The following is a 22,264-nucleotide window of genomic DNA, read 5'->3' on the forward strand; positions in this document are numbered from 1 at the left end:
TTGTCTCTGATTGGGGATCATACTTAGGCAGCCCTTTTCCCCACCATTAGGTTGTGGGATCTTGTTGTCTGTTTAGTTACTGTTGCCTGACAAAACTGTGTGTTTTCGTTTTTTATTTCGTTTGAGTGTAACCTTGTGAAAATCCTCTGCATTATCAAAAACAATGTACTGATCAAATGTCAAATGATTATTTTTACCAAATTATCGTACAATAGACCACGTATTCACCATGCACATCCTAATTGACAAAACAAAACATAGGCAAAGTCTTGATTTCAAAAAAGCTTTTGACTCAATTTGGTACTAGGGCCTGCTACACAAATTGATGGAAAGTGGTGTGTGTGGGGGGGGGGGGGGGGGGGGGGGATATACTGCATTATTATATCCATGTACACAAACAAATGTGCGGTTAAAATTGTCACAAAACGCACATATTTCTTTCCACAGGGCCGGGGGTGAAACAGGGATGCAGCTTAAGCCCCACCCTCTTCAACGTATATATCTACAGACTGGCGAGGGCACTTGATCAGTCTGCAGCACCCAGCCTCACCATACTAGAATCTGAAGTCAAATGACTACTGTTTGCTGATGATCTGATGCTACTGTCGCTAACCAAGGAGGACCTACAGCAGCACCTAGATCTTCTGCACAGATTCTGTCAGACCTGGGCCCTGACAGTAAATCTCAGTAAGACAAAAATAATGATGTTCCAAGAAAGGTCCAATTCCCAGAACCATGAATACAAATTCCATCTAGACACCGTTGACCTAGAGCACACAAAACACTATCCATGCCTTGGCCTAAACATCAGTGCCACAGGTAACTTCCACAAAGCTGTTCATAATCTGAGAGACAAGGCAAGAAGGGCCTTCTATGCCATCAAAAGGAACATCTAATTCGACATACCAATTAGGATCTGGCTAAAAATAATTGAATCAGTTATAGAACCCATTGCCCTTTATGGTTGTGAAGTCTGGTGTCCGCCCAACCAAGAATTCACAAAATGGGACAAACACCAAATTGAGACTCGGCATGCAGAATTCTGCAAAAACATCCCCTGTGTACAACGTAATACAGCAAATAATACATGTAGAGCAGAATTAGGCCGATGCCAGCTAATTATCAAAATCCAGAAAAGATACATTAAATTCTACAACCACCTAAAAGGAAACAATTCCATAACAAAGCCATCCCCTTATCACGTTTCAGGTAAGACCCAAATGCAGACTGTGTTGAAGCAACAATGTTTATTACAGCAACATGGGCAGTCAAACGACAGGTCAATGCAGTCAGGGGTCGTTAATCCATAGTAGTGGGGCAAAGGTACAGGATGTCAGGCAGGGTCAGGGCGGGCAGAAAAGGTCAAAACTGGGAAACTAGAAAACAGGGACAAAAGCAAAGACAGGAGCAAGAGAAACTGCTGGTAGGTTTGAACAAACACTTTTGTTTATTATCTATTTCACTTGCTTTGGTAATGTAAATATATGTTTCCATGTAAATAAAGCCCTTTATGAAAAACCTTGAATTGACAAAGAGAGAGCGAGAGAGAGAGAGAGAGAGAGAGAGAGAGAGAGAGAGAGAGAGAGAGAGAGAGAGAGAGAATAATATAGACATTTACTGTACTGTATGTAGACATAATATGACATTTGAAATGTCTTTATTATTTTGGAACTTCTGTGAGTGTAATTTTTACTGTTACTTTTTTATTGTTTATTTCACTTTTGTTTATTATCTATTTCACTTGCTTTGGTAATGTAAACATATGTTTCCCATGCCAATAAAGCCCTTTATGAAAAACATTGAATTGACAAAGCGAGAGAGAGAGAGAAAGAGAGAGAGAGAGAGAGAGAGAGAGAGAGAGAGAGAGAGAGAGAGAGAAAGGTGGGATTTGCAGCAGCCAATTACTGCGGAAAGAGAGAGAAAAAGTGAGAGAGGAAAATGAACTATTCTCAGAATTGAAGAGGCAAATCATCACTCGGAAGCACAACTCTTACCTCTCTGCAACCCCTGACAAGGCAGCAGCACGCTTGACCTCTTCAGCACCATGGACAGCAACCACTACTGCAGCAATTTGCCTTGTGTTTTCAGCACTGTGGACAGCAACAACTACTGCAGCAATTTGCCTTGTGTTTTCAGCACCGTGGACAGCAACCACTACTGCAGCAATTTGCCTTGTGTTTTCAGCACCGTGGACAGCAACCACTACTGCAGCAATTTGCTTTGTGTGTTCAGCACTATGGACAGTAAACACTACTGCAGCAGTGTGCTCTATGTGTGAACAGCACCATGGACAGTACCAGCTCATAGTGAGACATTGAGTCTGACTATGACATATTAGTGCAATCAATGTGAAGATGATGGATGTAAACAGACAGTAGAGAAGTGGAGGGGTTCACTGGCATCATGATACAGCATTCAGTTGAGCTCAACAAGACAAGGATGGTCAGGTATTCAAAGTGTACACTACCGGTCAAAAGTTTTAGAACACCTACTCATTCAAGGGTTTTCTTTATTTTTACTATTTTCTACATTGAATAATAATAGTGAAGACATCAAAACTATGAAATAACACATATGGAATTAACGAAAATAGCTGTTGAAAAACAAATGATAGTCCCACTAAGCCCAAACCAGATGGGATGGCGTATCGCTGCAGAATGCTGTGGTAGCCATGCAAAGCACCCCCACACCATAACACCTCCTCCTCCATGCTTTACGGTGGGAAATACACATGCAGAGATCATCCGTTTGATGGTTTTTGATACTTCACTTGAAGAAACGTTCAAAGTTCTTGAAATGTTTTGTATTTACTGATCTTCATGTCTTAAAGTAATTGATGGACTGTCGTTTCTCTTTGCTTATTTGAGCTGTTCTTGCCATAATACGGACTTGGTCTTTTACCAAATAGAGCTATCTTCTGTATACCCCCCGTAACTTGTCACAACATAACTGATTGGCTCAAACATATTAAGAAGGAAAGAAATTCCACAAATTAACCTTTAAGAAGGGACACCTGTTAATTGAAATGCATTCCAGGTGACTACCTCATGAAGCTGGTTGAGAGAATGCCAAGAGTGTGCAAAGCTGTCATCAAGGCAAAGGGTGGCTATTTGAAGAATCTTAAATGTCAAATCTATTTTGATATTTTCACACTTTTTTGGTTACTACATGATTCCATATGTGTTATTTCATAGTTCTGATGTCTTAACTATTATTTTACATTGTAGAAAATAGTCAAAAATAAAGAAAAACCCTTGAACGAGTAGGTGTTCTAAAACATTTGACCGGTAGTGTATATGGATTGACATTATATATTAATTAATGTCTCTGAGTCTCCTGTCCCTCCCAGTCTACTCTGAGTCTCCCGTCCCTCCCAGTCTACTCTGAGTCTCCTTTCCCTCCCAGTCTACTCTGAGTCTCCTTTCCCTCCCAGTCTACCCTGAGTCTCCTGTCCCTCCCAGTCTACTCTGAGTCTCCTGTCCCTCCCAGTCTACTCTGAGTCTCCTTTCCCTCCCAGTCTACCCTGAGTCTCCTGTCCCTCCCAGTCTACTCTGAGTCTCCTGTCCCTCCCAGTCTACTCTGAGTCTCCTGTCCCTCCCAGTCTACTCTGAGTCTCCTTTCCCTCCCAGTCTACCCTGAGTCTCCTGTCCCTCCCAGTCTACTCTGAGTCTCCTGTCCCTCCCAGTCTACCCTGAGTCTCCTGTCCCTCCCAGTCTACTCTGAGTCTCCTGTCCCTCCCAGTCTACTCTGAGTCTCCTGTCCCTCCTAGTCTACTCTGAGTATCCTGTCTCTCCCAGTCTACTCTGAGTCTCCTGTCCCTCCCAGTCTACCCTGTCTCTTGTTTCACCCTGTCTACCCTCCTGTATGTTACTGCTCTGACACACATAGACCTGGGGACTTCATTGCACTACATTAATCAATCAGTGTCTAGCTGACATTAAATACCATAGTCAGGATATCGTGGTGCATCTACTTAAGTAATGATTAAAGGACATTGGTTCAAATCCACATTTAGTTCCAACATTTTAGCAAACAACTAAACAATATCCGGCAACCCTGTTTAGGGGTTAGACCTCTAGCAATCCCCTGCAACACTGTTTAGGGGTCAGACCTCTAGCAATCCCCTGCAACACTGTTTAGGGGTCAGACCTCTAACAATACCCTGCAACACTGTTTAGTGGTCAGACCTCTAACAATACCCTGCAACACTGTTTAGGGGTCAGACCTCTAACAATACCCTGCAACACTGTTTAGGGGTCAGACCTCTAGCAATCCCCTGCAACACTGTTTAGTGGTCAGACCTCTAACAATACCCTGCAACACTGTTTAGTGGTCAGACCTCTAACAATACCCTGCAACACTGTTTAGGGGTCAGACCTCTAACAATACCCTGCAACACTGTTTAGGGGTCAGACCTCTAACATTCCCCAGCAACACTGTTAAGGGGTCAGACCTCTAACAATACCCTGCAACACTGTTTAGGGGTCTTTTACATTCCCCAGTTTATGTGTTGTAGTTTGAGCATTTGCATGTATGTATTTCAGGAGATGGCTTCCTGAATTCTCCCCAAGCAGCTGATTGGTCGGTCCCATTGATGATTGGAGCTGACACCGCCCCCTCATCAAGATAGAGCTGTGTCCGATTAGATTCCTTCTGAAGCTATATAAACCAGTGTTCAGTTGCTCAGAAAGAAAGATCACTGCTGAGAGTGATTGCTGAGAGAGGAGGCTGATGGCTGAGAGAGGAGGCTGATGGCTGAGAGAGGAGGCTGATGGCTGAGAGAGGAGGCTGATGGCTGAGACAGGAGGCTGATGGCTGAGAGAGAAGGCTGATGGCTGAGGGTTATAGCATGTGTTGGTTGTTTCTCAGAAAGAGATTTGGTATGTACTATGTTAGTTGTTGCTGAGGGAGTTGATTGGTTACGTCTGTTGTGTCAATAGGATGCAGTGTTTTGTTTATTGAAATTGTTTAATTTGTTCCCAAGGGGAAGGGGAGGCACCTAGGGAGTGCTTAGGCAAGAGGCCCGCGGGCATACATATACCCGTAGCATATTCACTGTCTAGTCACACTAGGTAAGACCTGGGCGGACCACCCCCTGTATTTTGGTTAGGGCACCAGGTGGTGCTAAATTAGGTAAGTAGTGGGTAGGCAGGTTAGATAGGAGAGGGGGCTTTGATATTTATTTACTTTCTTTGCTTTGGTTCCGTCCAGCCCAATTTTCCACATATTACCGTGTGATGGAATAAATTCCTTGTAAACGGTACCACTCTCTCTGCCTTTGTCATCCTTACTCTCACCTACAGTCCCATACCTCTTTCACTTCACAGGGAGTTGAGTTGTAGCGGGGTGTTGCGTTCCCTCTTCAGAGGCGTGCATAACAGGTCAGACCTCTTTCTAATTGTTGGGTTATCAACATCTGTGTCCTTGGTTGGGACATCTCACCCAGCTCTCCTCAGAAATTCCCTGATCTATTATAATAGCGAAAGGTCTTCAGGGACAGAATGCCATGGTTCTAGAATGTCAGACAGACAGAAGCTATGTCCTAAATGGCACCCCATTCCCAATATAGTGCACATGTTTAGACCACAACTCTATAAGCCCTGGTCTAAAGTAGTGCACTACATAGGTCATAGGGTTCTATAGGGCCATAGTCTAAAGTAGTGAACTACATAGGGAATAGGGTACCATTTAGGATGTAAACAGAGAAAAGATAGTTGACCACAGGGCCAGGAGAATGTGTGCCCAGCCTGGGTCTCTCTACCAGGGGAGTGAGGTGAGTCCCTGCCTGGACCCAGATAACATGCGTATAACATGGCTGTCTGTGTCTAGGGTCTTTCCCCCTCTCTCTCCTCTCCTGGATCCCACTCCATCCATCAATCCATCTCCAAGCAGCCTACTGTCCAGAATCAATGTCATCTCCTCAAGGTTATATAACAAGGGGCAGGCCTCATTACAACTCAGACAGATCGAGAATATAAGGGTACTGAGCTGTGATCAACGCTGGGAGCAATATTTACATGTTGACCCTTCAGTTATTTTCTTTATTGTGTATAAGAAAACAATGAAATTAGAAAGAATTACAGAGTTCCGGACCTCTGTGTCCTCATATGTAGTTATGGCCATGGGCCCTGCCAACCCTAAACCCACTGTGACCAGGCCAGACAACACAAACACTGCTGAGAAGCTACACTGGCTTATAGTGATGGACTACATATGTTTAACCTGTGTCATTTGACTAGAATATGTCATTCTATTGTCTTTAACATTATGTAAAGGCACAGTGTTAACACCTATATCATGCAGCTATGAAGACTCCTTAATTAAGGCAGAATAAAAACAGCTTGATCAACAAGGGGCTTGAATTCACTGTTGCTCATGTTAGTGAATCCAGCAGGCCATATAGCATATTTTAGGCTAGGAGGTTCTGTTGGTGGGATTTCATAACAATCAGAGACAGAATTGTGTGTGTGTGTGTGAAGAGGGGCAGGTGTGTGTGTGTGGCCAGCGGTGTGTGTGTGTGTTTAGCGTGGCCAGTTGTGTTTGTGTGTGTGTTTAGTGTGGCCGGCTGTGTGTGTGTCTCTGTGTGTTTAGTGTGGCCAGCTGTGTGTATGTCTGTGTGTGTTTAGTGTGGCCAGCTGTGTGTGTGTCTGTGTGTGTTTAGTGTGGCCAGCTGTGTGTGTTTAGTGTGGCCAGCTGTGTGTGTTTAGTGTGGCCAGCTGTGTGTCCCTGTACACTCAGATGAACACACTGGAACCACCAAAAACATCTGAATGCAATTGGTATTCGTATCTAACCAGATGAATTACCACAGTACATCTCTACCTGCTCCTAACAGACACTAACCAGATGAATTACCACAGTACATCTCTACCTTCTCCTAACAGACACTAACCAGATGGGTTTTCTGAGAATATAAAGATGAATGAGAACACTTCAATCTGTCTTTGTTTCCTTTGGTTTCAAATGTTCAGCTTGGCTACAAGGTAGACTATACACGACTAGACACTACAGGGTAGACTATACACATCTCTACAGTACAAGGTAGACTATACACGACTAGACACTACAGGGTAGACTATACACATCTATACAGTACAAGGTAGACTATACACATCTCTACAGTACAAGGTAGACTATACACGACTAGACACTACAGGGTAGACTATACACATCTCTACAGTACAAGGTAGACTATACACGACTAGACACTACAGGGTAGACTATACACATCTATACAGTACAAGGTAGACTATACACATCTCTACAGTACAAGGTAGACTATACACGACTAGACACTACAGGGTAGACTATACACATCTCTACAGTACAAGGTAGACTATACACATCTCTACAGTACAAGGTAGACTATACACGACTAGACACTACAGGGTAGACTATACACATCTATACAGTACAAGGTAGACTATACACATCTCTACAGTACAAGGTAGACTATACACATCTCTACAGTACAAGGTAGACTATACACGACTAGACACTACAGGGTAGACTATACACATCTATACAGTACAAGGTAGACTATACACATCTCTACAGTACAAGGTAGACTATACACATCTCTACAGTACAAGGTAGACTATACACGACTAGACACTACAGGGTAGACTATACACATATCTACAGTACAAGGTAGACTATACACGACTAGACACTACAGGGTAGACTATACACATATCTACAGTACAAGGTAGACTATACACGACTAGACACTACAGGGTAGACTATACACATCTATACAGTACAAGGTAGACTATACACATCTCTACAGTACAAGGTAGACTATACACATCTCTACAGTACAAGGTAGACTGTACACGACTAGACACTATAGGGTAGACTATACACATATCTACAGTACAAGGTAGACTATACACATCTCTACAGTACAAGGTAGACTATACACGACTAGACACTATAGGGTAGACTATACACATATCTACAGTACAAGGTACACTATACACGACTAGACACTATAGGGTAGACTATACACATCTATACAGTACAAGGTAGACTATACACATATCTACAGTACAAGGTAGACTATACACATCTCTACAGTACAAGGTAGACTATACACATCTATACAGTACAAGGTAGACTATACACGACTCTACAGTACAAGGTAGACTATACACGACTAGACACTACAGGGTAGACTATACACATATCTACAGTACAAGGTAGACTATACACATCTCTACAGTACAAGGTAGACTATACACGACTAGACACTACAGGGTAGACTATACACATATCTACAGTACAAGGTAGACTATACACGACTAGACACTATAGGGTAGACTATACACATATCTACAGTACAAGGTAGACTATACACGTCTCTACAGTACAAGGTAGACTATACACGACTAGACACTATAGGGTAGACTATACACATATCTACAGTACAAGGTAGACTATACACGACTAGACACTATAGCGTAGACTATACACATATCTACAGTACAAGGTAGACTATACACATCTCTACAGTACAAGGTAGACTATACACATCTCTACAGTACAAGGTAGACTATACACGACTCTACAGTACAAGGTAGACTATACACATCTCTACAGTACAAGGTAGACTATACACATCTCTACAGTACAAGGTAGACTATACACATCTATACAGTACAAGGTAGACTATACACATCTCTACAGTACAAGGTAGACTATACACGACTCTACAGTACAAGGTAGACTATACACATCTCTACAGTACAAGGTAGACTATACACATCTCTACAGTACAAGGTAGACTATACACATCTATACAGTACAAGGTAGACTATACACATCTCTACAGTACAAGGTAGACTATACACAACTCTACAGTACAAGGTAGACTATACACATCTCTACAGTACAAGGTAGACTATACACATCTATACAGTACAAGGTAGACTATGCACATCTCTACAGTACAAGGTAGACTATACACATCTATACAGTACAAGGTAGACTATACACATCTATACAGTACAAGGTAGACTATACACGACTCTACAGTACAAGGTAGACTATACACATCTCTACAGTACAAGGTAGACTATACACGAATAGACACTACAGGGTAGACTATACACATCTATACAGTACAAGGTAGACTATACACGACTCTACAGTACAAGGTAGACTATGCACATCTCTACAGTACAAGGTAGACTATACACATCTCTACAGTACAAGGTAGACTATACACGACTCTACAGTACAAGGTAGACTATACACATCTCTACAGTACAAGGTAGACTATACACATCTCTACAGTACAAGGTAGACTATACACGAATAGACACTACAGGGTAGACTATACACATCTATACAGTACAAGGTAGACTATACACGACTCTACAGTACAAGGTAGACTATACACATCTCTACAGTACAAGGTAGCCTATACACATCTATACAGTACAAGGTAGACTATACACATCTACACAGTACAAGGTAGACTATACACATCTACACAGTACAGGGTAGACTATACACATCTCTACAGTACAAGGTATACTATACACATCTCTACAGTACAAGGTAGACTATACAAATCTATACAGTACAAGGTAGACTATACACATCTCTACAGTACAAGGTAGACTATACACATCTATACAGTACAAGGTAGACTATACACGGCAGGGAAATATTGCATGTGGGATCAACAAACATAGCCACTACCCCTCACGTTGTCATGACGACTAGGTTTTAAGATTGTCTATTACCAACGTAGAGCATTTTATTGTCCTCTGTTGTGGAGGCCATGCGTCTGCATCTCTAGAATGGAGGCAGTACATCTCTTTCTCTCACTCACCTCTTGAGGAAAGTTGTTCTCTTGTGTTTTCACTTCAGTAACCATCTTTCGTATCCTAGGAGAATAGACCATCTTTAGTTAACCTAACAAATATACAGATTATACAACTGAGCAGTGAGCTTCTTCAGCCTTCATATCAACTGTTCTCAGGAAGTAACTAATGTTGAATCAATACATTCGTTAAGGCCCTTCGGTTTGTCTCCTGCGGAGGGTTCCGTTTGTTTGGTGTCATCCGGAAGGGGAGTGAATAAAGTTCTGGTTTGAATGATGAGGTCATTAGAGGAGATAATAGGGTCTCCGTGGTAATGATCTGAACAATGAGATAACACATCACATTTTATAACTCGGGGCCTAATGCCCCCTACTCACATCCAACACAGTCACCACTGTCATTTTTAGTAGAGGCTAAATTTAACACTCATACCAGGGCACCCATCTGAGCTCTACCATGTCACACAGACAGACACAGTCAGTCTGACTGACAAGAGAGACAGAGAGACAAAGAGAGTGAGAGAGTGAACGTGTGTGGCTTGGTAATCTTTACTCCCCTGACAAGATACTGACACTCAGGTCATCTCTGCCACATACTTAATGGCAACGCTGGCCATGCATACTCTTGGCTGTAATGTGCCAGGGAGTAGGGTTTCTGTGAGGACTGAAGAAGTGTGCGTGCAGGCTTGTATGCGTGCAGGCTTGAGTGTATGTGTGTGTGTGTGTGTGTGTGTGTGTGTGTGTGTGTGTGTGTGTGTGTGTGTGTGTGTGTGTGTGTGTGTGTGTGTGTGTGTGTGTGTGTGTGTGTGTGTGTGTGTGTGGGTGTGTGTGTGTGTGTGTGTGTGTGTGTGAGTGTGTGTGTGTGTCTCAGGGTAATATGAGGATAGATGAGTGCTGACAGATGTATCAATCAAATTCAATCAAATCAAATGTATTTATAAAGCCCTTTTTACATCAGCCGATGTCACAAAGTGCTGTACAGAAACCCAGTTTAAAACTCCAAACAGAAACCAATGCAGATGTAGAAAGGCCAGAACCTAGGAAGAAACCTAGAGAGGAACCAGGCTCTGAGGGGTGGCCAGTCCTCTTTTGGCTGTGCCGGGGGGAGATTACAAGAGTACATGGCCAAGATGTTCAAACATTCATAGATGACCAGCAGGGTCAAATAATAATCACAGTGGTTGTAGAGGGTGCAACAGGTCAGCACCTCAGGAGTAAATGTCAGTCGGCTTTTCAAAGCCGAGCATTCAGAGTTAGAGACAGCAGGTGCGGTAGAGAGAGAGAGAGAGTCAAAAACAGCAGGTCCGGGACAAAGTAGCACATCCGGTGAACAGGTCAGGGTTCCATAGCCACAGGCAGAACAGTTGAAGCTGGAGAAGCAGCATGACCAGGTGGACAGGGGACATCAAGGAATCATCAGGCCAGGTAGTCCTGAGGCATGGTCCTAGGGCTCAGGTCCTCTGGGAGGGGGGGAGAGGGAAAGAGAGAGAGAATTAGAGGGAGCATACTTCAATTTACACAGGACACTGGCGCAGACAGAGATTGCCGCCTCTTTTCGCGTTCCTAGGAAACTATGCAGTATTTCGTTTTTTATGTATTATTTCTTACATTGTTATCCCGGGAAATCATAGGTTTTATTACATACAATCGGGAGGAACTATTGGATACAAGAGAAACGTCAACTCACCAACACTACGACCAGGAATATGAATTTCCTGAAGCAGATCCTCTGTTGGGTCCACCACCCAGGACAATGGATCGGATCCCAGCCGGCGATCCAAAACAACGGTGCCGCATAAGGGGCAGATGGAGCGGTCTTCTGGTCAGGCTCCGTAGACGGGCACATCTCGCACCGCTCCCGAGCATACTACTAGCCAACGTCCAGTCTCTTGACATCAAGGAAGACGTAATCCGAGCAAGGATTGCCTTCCTGACAGACTTCAGAGACTGCAATGTTCTTTGTTTCACAGAAACATGGCTCACTCGAGACACGCTATCGGAGTCGGTACAGCCACCTGGTTTCTTAACGCATCGCACCGACAGAAACAAGCATCTCTCTTGGAAGAAGAAGGGTGGGGGTGTATGCCTTATGATTAACGAGACATGGTGTGATCATAACAACATACAGGAACTCAAGTCCTTTGGTTCACCTGACCTAGAATTCCTTACAATCAAATGCAGACCGCATTATCTACCAAGTGAATTCTCTTCGATCATAATCACATAATCACAGACACATCGACTGCCTTGAAATAACTTAATTTGACTCTATGTAAACTGGAATCCACATATCCTGAGGCTGCAATTATTGTAGCTGGGGATTTAAAAAAAGGCTAATCTGAAAACATGGCTCCCTAAATTTTATCAGCATATCGATTGCGAGACACGGGTTGGCAAAACCCTAGATCATGGTTATTCTAACTTCCGCAACGAATATAAAGCCCCCTCCTGCCCCCTTTCGGAAAAGCTGACCACGACTCCATTTTGTTGCTCCCAGCCTATAGAAAGAAACTAAAACAGGAAGCACCCGTGCTCAGGTCTGTTCAACGCTGGTCTGACCAATCGGATTCTACACTTCAAGATTGCTTCGATCACGTGGACTGGGATATGTTCCGCATAGCGTCGAACAACAACATTGATGAATACGCTGATTCAGTGAGCGAATTTATTAGCAAGTGCAATGGTGATGTACCCACAGCGTCTATTAAAACATTCCCCAACCAGAAACCGTCGATTGATGGCAACATTTGCGCAAAACTGAAAGCGCGAACCACTGCTTTAAATCAGGGCAAGGTGACCGGAAACATGACCAAATACCAACAGTGTAGCAATTCCCTCCGCAAGGCAATCAAACAAGCTAAGCGTCAGTATAGAGACAAAGTAGAGTCGCAATTCAATGGCTCAGACACGAGAGGTATGTGGCAGGGTCTACCGTCAATCACGGACTACAAAAGAAAAACCAGCCCCGTCGCGGAACACAATGTCTTGCTCACAGACAAATTAAACAACCTCTTTGCTCGCTTTGAGGACAATACAGTGTCACTGTCACGGCCCACTACCAAAACCTGCGGGCTCTCCTTCACTGCAGTCAATGTGAATAAAACATTTAAACGTGTTAACCCTCGCAAGGCTGCAGGCCCAGCCGCGTCCTCAGAGCATGCGCAGACCACCTGGCTGGTGTGTTTACGAACATATTCAATCAATACTTATCCCAGTCTGCTGTTCCCACATGCTTCAAGAGGGCCACCATTGTTCCTGTTCTCAAGAAAGCTAAGGTAACTGAGCTAAATGACTACCGCCCCGTAGCCCTCACTTCTGTCATCATTAAGTTCTTTGAGAAACTAGTCAAGGACCATATCACCTCCACCCTACCTGACACCCTAGACCCACTCCAATTTGCTTACCGCCCCAATAGGTCCACAGACGACACAATCGCAATCACACTGCACACTGCCCTAACCCATCTGGACAAGAGGAATACCTATGTAAGAATGCTGTTCATCGACGACAGCTCAGCATTTAATACCGTAGTACCCTCCAAACTCGTCATTAAGCTTAAGGCCCAGCATCTTGACCCCGCCCTGTGCAACTGGGTCCTGGACTTCCTGCCGGGCTGCCCCCAGGTGGTGAGGGTAGGTAACAACATCTCCATCCCGCTGATCCTCAACACTGGGTCACAACAAGGGTGCGGTCTCAGACCTCTCCTGTACTCCCTGTTCACCCATGACTGCGTGGCCATGCACGCCTCCAACTCAATCATCAAATTTGCAGACGACACTGCAGTGGAAGACTTGATTACCAACAATGACGAGACGGCCTACAGGGAGGTGAGGGCCCTCGGAGTGTGGTGTCAGGAAAATAATCTCTCACTCAATGTCAACAAAAAAAGGAGATGATTGTGGACTTCAGGAAACAGCAGAGGGAGCAGCCCCCTATCCACATCGACGGGACAGTAGTGGAGAAGGTGGGAAGTTTTAAGTTCCTCGGCATACATATCACGGACAAACTGAATTGGTCCACCCACACCAGGATGCTGAAGAAATTTGGCTTGTCACCAAAAACACTCACAAACTTTTACAGATGCACAATCGAGATCTTCCTGTAGGGCTGTATCACTGCCTGGTACGGCAACTGCTCCGCCCACAACCGCAAGGCTCTCCAGAGGGTAGTGAGGTCTGCACAACTCATCACCGGGGGCAACCTACCTGCCCTCCAGGACACCTACACCACCCAATGTCACAGGAGGGCCAAAAAGATCATCAAGATCACCAAACAACCACCCGAGCCACTGCCTGTTCACCCCGTTATCATCCAGAAGGTGAGGTCAGTAGAGGTGCATCAAAGCGGGGACCGAGAGACTGAAAAACAGCCTCTATCTCAAGGCCATCAGACTGTTAAACAGCCATCACTAACATTGAGGGGCTGCTGCCAACATACTGACTCAACTCTAGCCACTTTTATAATGGAAAAATTGATGTAATAAATGTATCACTAGCCACTTTAAAGGATGCCACTTTATATAATATTTACATACCCTCCATTACTCATCTCATATGTATATAATGTACGTTATAACATCTACTGCATCTTGCCTATGCCGTTCGGCCATCACTCATTCATGTATTTTTATGTACATATTCTTAGTCATTCCTTTCCACTTGTGTGTATAAGATAGTTGTTGTGAAATTGTTAGGTTAGATCATTTGTTAGATATTACTGCATGGTCGGAACTAGAAGCACAAGCATTTCGCTACTCTCGCATTGACATCTGCTAACCATGTGTATGTGACAAATAACATTTGATTTGATTTAATTTGATGAGACGGGAGAAATACTCCAACACAAACTATTGCAGCATAAATACTGGAGGCTGAGACAGGAGGGGGGAGACACTGTGGCGATACCATCCAACGATACCCCGGACAGGGCCAACCAGGCAGGATATAACCCCACCTACTTTGCCAAAGCACAGCCCCCACACCACGAGAAAGATCTCTTCAACCGCCAACTTACTACCCTGAGACAAAGCTGAGTATAGCCCACGAAGATCTCCCCCACGGCACAAACCCGAGGGGAGCGCCAAACCCGAACAGGAAGATCACGTCAGAGACTCAACCCACTCAAGTGACGCACCCCTCTGAGGGACGGGATGGAAGAGCACCAGCACCAGCACCAGTAAGCCAGTAATTCAGCCCCTGTAAAAGGGTTAGCAGTCCTTCTCAAATAGTGGGGCGTGCCCCCGTGGGGGGGGGGGGGGGGGGCTCGGAGCAATGCCGGGGGGGTGCATGTGACCCCGGGAACATGCTGTTTTTTGCCGCAGGGAGTAGTTTTTTTTTGCACCGAACAAGAGCACAGAGCACAGAGCAGGAGATATGAAGTGCAGATAACAAACCCTTAAGAGACACCATGGAAAAATATTTAACAGGGATGAAAAGAAAGGCGGAGAGAGACGGAGATAATGAGACAAACGTAAGTCTCCCGAAAGCTAAGACGAGGAAATATGACGAAGCGTATGTAGCGCTTGGCTTCACTGTGACTACGGCGGGAGACGAGGAGATATGATGAAGCGTGTGTAGCGCTTGGCTTCACTGTGACTACGGTGGGAGACGAGGAGATATGATGAAGCGTATGTAGCGCTTGGCTTCACTGTGAGTACGGTGGGAGACGAGGAGATATGAGGAAGCGTATGTAGCGCTTGGCTTCACTGTGACTACGGTGGGAGACGAGGAGATATGAGGAAGCGTATGTAGCGCTTGGCTTCACTGTGACTACGGTGGGAGACGAGGAGATATGATGAAGCGTATGTAGCGCTTGGCTTCACTGTGAGTACGGTGGGAGACGAGGAGATATGAGGAAGCGTATGTAGCGCTTGGCTTCACTGTGACTACGGTAGGAGACGAGGAGATATGATGAAGCGTATGTAGCGCTTGGCTTCACTGTGAGTACGGTGGGAGACGAGGAGATATGAGGAAGCGTATGTAGCGTTTGGCTTCACTGTGACTACGGTGGGATACGAGGAGATATGATGAAGCGTATGTAGCGCTTGGCTTCACTGTGACTACGGTGGGAGACGAGGAGATGTGATGAAGCGTATGTAGCGCTTGGCTTCACTGTGACTACGGTGGGATACGAGGAGATATGATGAAGCGTATGTAGCGCTTGGCTTCACTGTGACTACGGTGGGAGACGAGGAGATATGATGAAGCGTATGTAGCGCTTGGCTTCACTGTGAGTACGGTGGGAGACGAGGAGATATGAGGAAGCGTATGTAGCGTTTGGCTTCACTGTGACTACGGTGGGATACGAGGAGATATGATGAAGCGTATGTAGCGCTTGGCTTCACTGTGACTACGGTGGGAGACGAGGAGATGTGATGAAGCGTATGTAGCGCTTGGCTTCACTGTGACTACGGTGGGATACGAGGAGATATGATGAAGCGTATGTAGCGCTTGGCTTCACTGTGACTACGGTGGGAGACGAGGAGATATGATGAAGCGTATGTAGCGCTTGGCTTCACTGTGACTACGGTGGGAGACGAGGAGATATGAGGAAGCGTATGTAGCGCTTGGCTTCACTGTGACTACGGTGGGAGACGAGGAGATATGAGGAAGCGTATGTAGCGCTTGGCTTCACTGTGACTACGGTGGGAGACGAGGAGATATGATGAAGCGTATGTAGCGCTTGGCTTCACTGTGACTACGGTGGGAGACGAGGAGATATGATGAAGCGTATGTAGCGCTTGGCTTCACTGTGACTACGGTGGGAGACGAGGAGATATGAGGAAGCGTATGTAGTGCTTGGCTTCACTGTGACTACGGTGGGATACGAGGAGATATGAGGAAGCGTATGTAGCGCTTGGCTTCACTGTGACTACGGTGGGAGACGAGGAGATATGAGGAAGCGTATGTAGTGCTTGGCTTCACTGTGACTACGGTGGGATACGAGGAGAGTGGACAGCATGACGCCAAATAAATTAAGGCGTCACTTAAAGGCATTACAGCCCAATCACGCTGATAAGCCGCTTGAGTTTATTTAGCGAAAGAGTGCCGAATATTGCCAACAATCGTCCCTCTCTGTGAATTCAGTAAACCAGCTACTTCAGTAAACCAGCGAGCACTGTTAGCATCATATAAGGTGGCGTACCAAATTGCTCAGTGCAACAAACCCCCATAGCAGAGGAGCTGATACTGCCTGCAGCATTAGACCTGGTCTCTGTCCTGCTGGATGACTCAAGTGCTGCAAAAATAAAAACTATCCCTCTGTCCAATGACACTGTCACCAGACGTATAAATGACATTACTAACGATCTTAAAGAACAGCTGGTAGATGAACTCAAAGACAAACGCTTTGCCTTACAGTTCGATGAAGCAACTGACAGCAACAAAGACTGTTTGTTTATCTCTTATGTACGTTTTGACATGACAAACTCCCTGTGTGAGGATCTACTTTTTTGTAAATATGTCAGAGACAGAGCCACAGCTGAAGAGCTATTCAAAATGCTGGACTGCTTTCTGACTGAGAATGGGCTAAAGTGGGAGAACTGCATTGGTGTTTGCAGTGATGGTGCACATACCATGGCAGAGATGGGAAAAGGACTTTGGGCACTCATCAAGAAGGCCTCACCTAATGCTGAGTGGACACGCTGTGTTATACACAGAGAATCACTGGCATCAAGGCACCTTTCCTCTGAATTAGGTGAGGTTATGACTGACATTGTAGGTGTAGTCAATTTTATAAAGACCAGACCACTAAAAACAAGAGTCTTCTCTGCTATCTGTGAGGAGATGGGAGCTGAACATCAAGCTGTGCTGTTTCACAGTGAAGCAAGGTGGCTGTCACGAGGAAAAGTCTTGTCCCGAGTTTTTGAGCTCAGAGAGCAGATAAGAATGTTTTCGGAGCAGGAGCACAAGTATGACCTCGCAGAAAAATGTAGTGATGAGAACTTCCTGGCAAAACTGGCCTACCTGAGTGACATATTTGGAAAGCTAAATGAACTAAATCTACAGCTTCAAGGGAAAGATAAACACCTCCCTCAGGTCACAGACAAGATCAGCTCTTTCACTCGAAAGCTTGCAATGTGGGGCAGGCGACTTGATGAAGGAAATACTGATTCATTCGAGAACCTGCATGAATTTGTTGACACTACTGACTATGATGCCACCTCAGTGATTCCATATATTAAGGAGCATATTTCATCACTGATGGGATTCTTTAAAAAGTACTTCCCTGAAAACAGTTCCCAATATGACTGGATGAGAGATCCTTTCATTGCACCAGCTCCAACTGGTTTCAGCTCTGCAGAGGAGGACCAGTTCATTGATATGAGGTCTGACTCCACATTGAGACTGAGGTTCACATCACAGACACTGAGTGAATTCTGGCTGAGTGTAGAGAGGCAGTATCCACTCTTAGGGCAGAGGGCCATGGGCATTCTTCTTCCTTTTGCAACATCTTATCTTTGTGAGACTGGCCTCTCTGCTGTTGCTGCACTGAAGACCAAGTAGAGGTCCCAGCTAAACATTGAGCAGGAGCTGAGAGTTGCAGTATCATGCTTCAAACCCCGCTTCGAAATGCTGTGCTCTGCAAAACGTGCTCATTGTAGCCATTAATCCTGACTTCCTCATTTTGATTTAAAAAAATCTGCACAAATTGTTTTATTCATTTTTGTTTTATAGGTCAAAGTGTTTCATCAATTGTGCTCCTGAGTTAATGTTGCTGATCAGTTTGAATTTATTATTACTTATTTATTATATTTAATTTTATTTTTCAGTATCAAATGGTCAAAAAATGTTTACAGTTTAAATCAGTTTTTCTTTTTTTATTTAAAATGTCAGGCAAATTTTTGCACTTTAAGTCTTTTCTGTTACAGACTAAAAAACTATGTCAATAAAGTTATTCTTTGTTGTAAGTTGATCTATATTTTTTTATTTTTTATTTTTTTGTTTTCTTTAATGTTAATGAGGATATAATGTTATGCAGAGGTGTACTTATAACAATATTATAGACAAATTATACTATTTACAGTTGCGGCGGAGAGTTGGTGGGCGTGGGGGGGGGGGCGTAACAGAAAATAATTGAGAAGCACTGGGTTAGAGGCAGAGAATCCCGGTGGAGAGACGGGAACCGGCCTGGCAGAGACAGCAAGGGCGGTTTGTTGGTCAAGTTCCTTTCCATTCACCTTCACACCCCAGACTACACTCAATCATAGGACTTACTGAAGAGATGAGTCTTCAATAAAGACTTAAAGGTTGAGACCTAGTCTGCGTCTCTCACATGGGTAGGCAGACCATTTCATAAAAATGGAGCTCTATAGGAGAAAGCCCTGCCTCCAGCTGTATGCTAAGAAATTCTAGGGATAATAAGGAGGCCTGCTTCTTGTGACCGTTGCGTACGTGTAGGTATGTACGGCAGGACCAAATCAGAGAGACGGGTAGGAGCAAGCTCATGTAATAATACCTTGTAGGTTAGCAGTAAAACCTTGAAATCAGCCCAAGTCTTTACAGGAAGCCGGTGTAGAGAGGCTAGCACTGGAGTAATATGATCAAATTTGTTGGTTCTAGTCAAGATTATAGCAGCCACGTTTAACACTAACTGAAGTTAATTTAGTGCTTTATCCGGGTAGCCGGAAAGTAGAGCTTGAATAGTCTAATCTAGAAGTAACTAAAGCATGGATTAATTTATCTGCATCATTTTTGGACAGACAGTTACTGATTTTTGCAATGTTACGAAGTTGGAAAGAAGCTGTCATTGAAATATTCTTGATATGTTCGTCAAAAGAGAGATCAGGGTCCAGAGTAAATCCGAGGTCCTTCACAGATTAGATCCAACAGAAGATCTCTTTGTTTCTTGGGACCTAGAACTAGCATCTCTGTTTTGTCAGTGTTTAAAAGTAAAACATTTACTGCCATCCACTTCCTTATGTCTGAAACACAGGCTTCCAGGGAGTGCAATTTTGAGGCTTCACCGTGTTTCATTTCAATTTTGGGGCGGCAGCGTAGCCTAGTGGTTAGAGTGTTGGACTAGTAACCGAAAGGTTGCAAGATTGAATCCCCGAGCTGACAAGGTACAAATCTGTCGTTCTGCCCATGAACAAGGCAGTTAACCCAATGTTCTTAGGCCGTCATTGAAAATAAGAATTGGTTCTTAACTGACTTGCCTAGTTTTTTTAATGTACACCTGTATATTGTCTGCATTGCAGTGAAAGTTAACATTATGTTTCCGAATGACATCACCAAGAGGTAAAACTTACAGTTGATTTGTCAGAGGACAAACCATCCACAGAGACAAACTGATATCTTTCTGACAGATAAGATCTAAACCACACCAGAAATTGTCAGTGTAGACCAATTTGGGTTTCCAATCTCTACAAAAGATTGTCAAAAGCAGCACTAAGGTCTAGGAGCATGAGCCAGATGCAAAGCCTCGGTCTGACGCCATTAAAAGGTAATTTACCACCTTCATGAGTACAGTCTCAGTGCTATGATGGGGTCTAACACCAGACCGAAGCTTTTTGTATACATTGTTAGTCTTCAGGAAGGCAGTGAACATTTTTTGAGAGGAATGGGGGATTCGATATAGGCCGATAGTTTTATATATTTTCTGGGTCAAGGTTTGGCTTTTTCAAGAGAGGTTTTATTACTTCCACTTTTATTGAGTTTGGTCCACATCCTGTGGGAGACGTTTATGATTTTCAACATAGGAAGGACTTCCAGTTTGGTGGAGCGCCATTTCCGTTCCAATTTTCTGGAAGCTTGCTTCAGGGCTCGGGTATTTTCTGTAGACCAGGGAGCTAGTTTCATAAAGCAAATGTTTGTTTTTAGGGGTGTGACTGCCTCTAGGGTATTACGCAAGGTTAAATTTAGTTCCTCAGGTGGTTAACCGATTTTTGTACTCCGACGTCCTTGGATAGGTGGAGGGAAGGGCATCTAGGAATCTTTGGGTTGTCTGGGAATTTATAGCATGGCTTTTAGTGATCCTTGGTTGAGGTCTAAGCAGATTATTTGTTGTGATTGCAAACATAATAAATTGGTGGTTCGATAGTCCAGGATTATGAGGAAAAACATTAAGATCCACAAAACTATGTCCAGAGAATGACTGTGGCAGTGAGTAGGTCCGGAGACATGTTGAACAAAACCCACTGAGTCGATGATGCCTCTGAAAGCCTTTTGGAGTGGGTCTGTGGACTTTTCCATGTGAATATTAATGCTGTGTTGTCTTAAAATTCTGTACACTCCCCTTGTCCTAAGGCTCAAAAATGACCCGCCTTCACTAAACCCCTAAAATAAAGCAGCTTAATTGAATTTTAAACCCCAAATCTATTTTGCATGAAGAAACAACCTGTCATTCATCACAAATGTTGTGAATATCTTGGTTTTCCCTCTTCACGATGCAGAAAGACTGAATTTAATCAGTGGTCACCACTCGTTTTTATTACAACACACCTGTCATAGTTGTTTTCTTTACTGAAGTAGAGGTTTATTATTATTATTGCATAGGTGTAAACATACATTTGTTTGTAAAAGATAGCACTTGTATAGCATAAGAAAGTTGCAGAAATGTGCAGAAAGTAGTTTTAAATGCATTTTATTGAAGGGAAACAATAACAGTCTTGAACTTTTTTTTGGCAACATAGTGATATATACTTATGTACTGTACAATAAAGAATTCAATTACAAAATACTAGTCTTCTCCCATTTTTTTAACCATTGCCCCCACCCACAAGGTGTATAAACAACAACCATAAATAAGAATAAAATAAGATAATAGATACAAAACAAAAACGTGAAGAACATAAATCAAATCAACTCTAATTAGCACATGTAGGACAGTATGCTAGTGTGTGTGCATGGACTTTGTAGATGTATTTCTCACATGTAGGACAGTATGCTAGTCTGTGTACATGGACTTTGTAGATGTATTTATCACATGTAGGACAGTATGCTAGTGTGTGTGCATGGACTTTGTAGATGTATTTCTCACATGTAGGACAGTATGCTAGTGTGTGTACATGGACTTGATGTATTTCTCACATGTAGGACAGTATGCTAGTGTGTGTGCATGGACTTGATGTATTTATCACATGTATGACAGTATGCTAGTGTGTGTACATGGACTTTGTAGATGTATTTATCACATGTAGGACAGTATGCTAGTGTGTGTACATGGACTTTGTAGATGTATTTCTCACATGTAGGACAGTATGCTAGTGTGTGTACATGGACTTTGTAGATGTATTTCTCATGTGTAGGACAGTATGCTAGTGTGTGTACATGGACTTTGTAGATGTATTTCTCACATGTGCAGCACATAGTATTGTTTTCTCCTCTTCTTGTCTACCCCAGATGCAGCCTCAGGTGGATCAGGACAAGATTCAGCCCCCTGAACAGCTTTCACAAGCAGAAGCTGCTGTGTGGGAGAGGCTCTCCCTTCTTT

Source organism: Oncorhynchus mykiss, chromosome 14 (assembly GCF_057628025.1).
Source record: "Oncorhynchus mykiss isolate SJ-2025 chromosome 14, ASM5762802v1, whole genome shotgun sequence".
In the NCBI taxonomy this organism is placed as follows: Eukaryota; Metazoa; Chordata; class Actinopteri; order Salmoniformes; family Salmonidae; genus Oncorhynchus; species Oncorhynchus mykiss.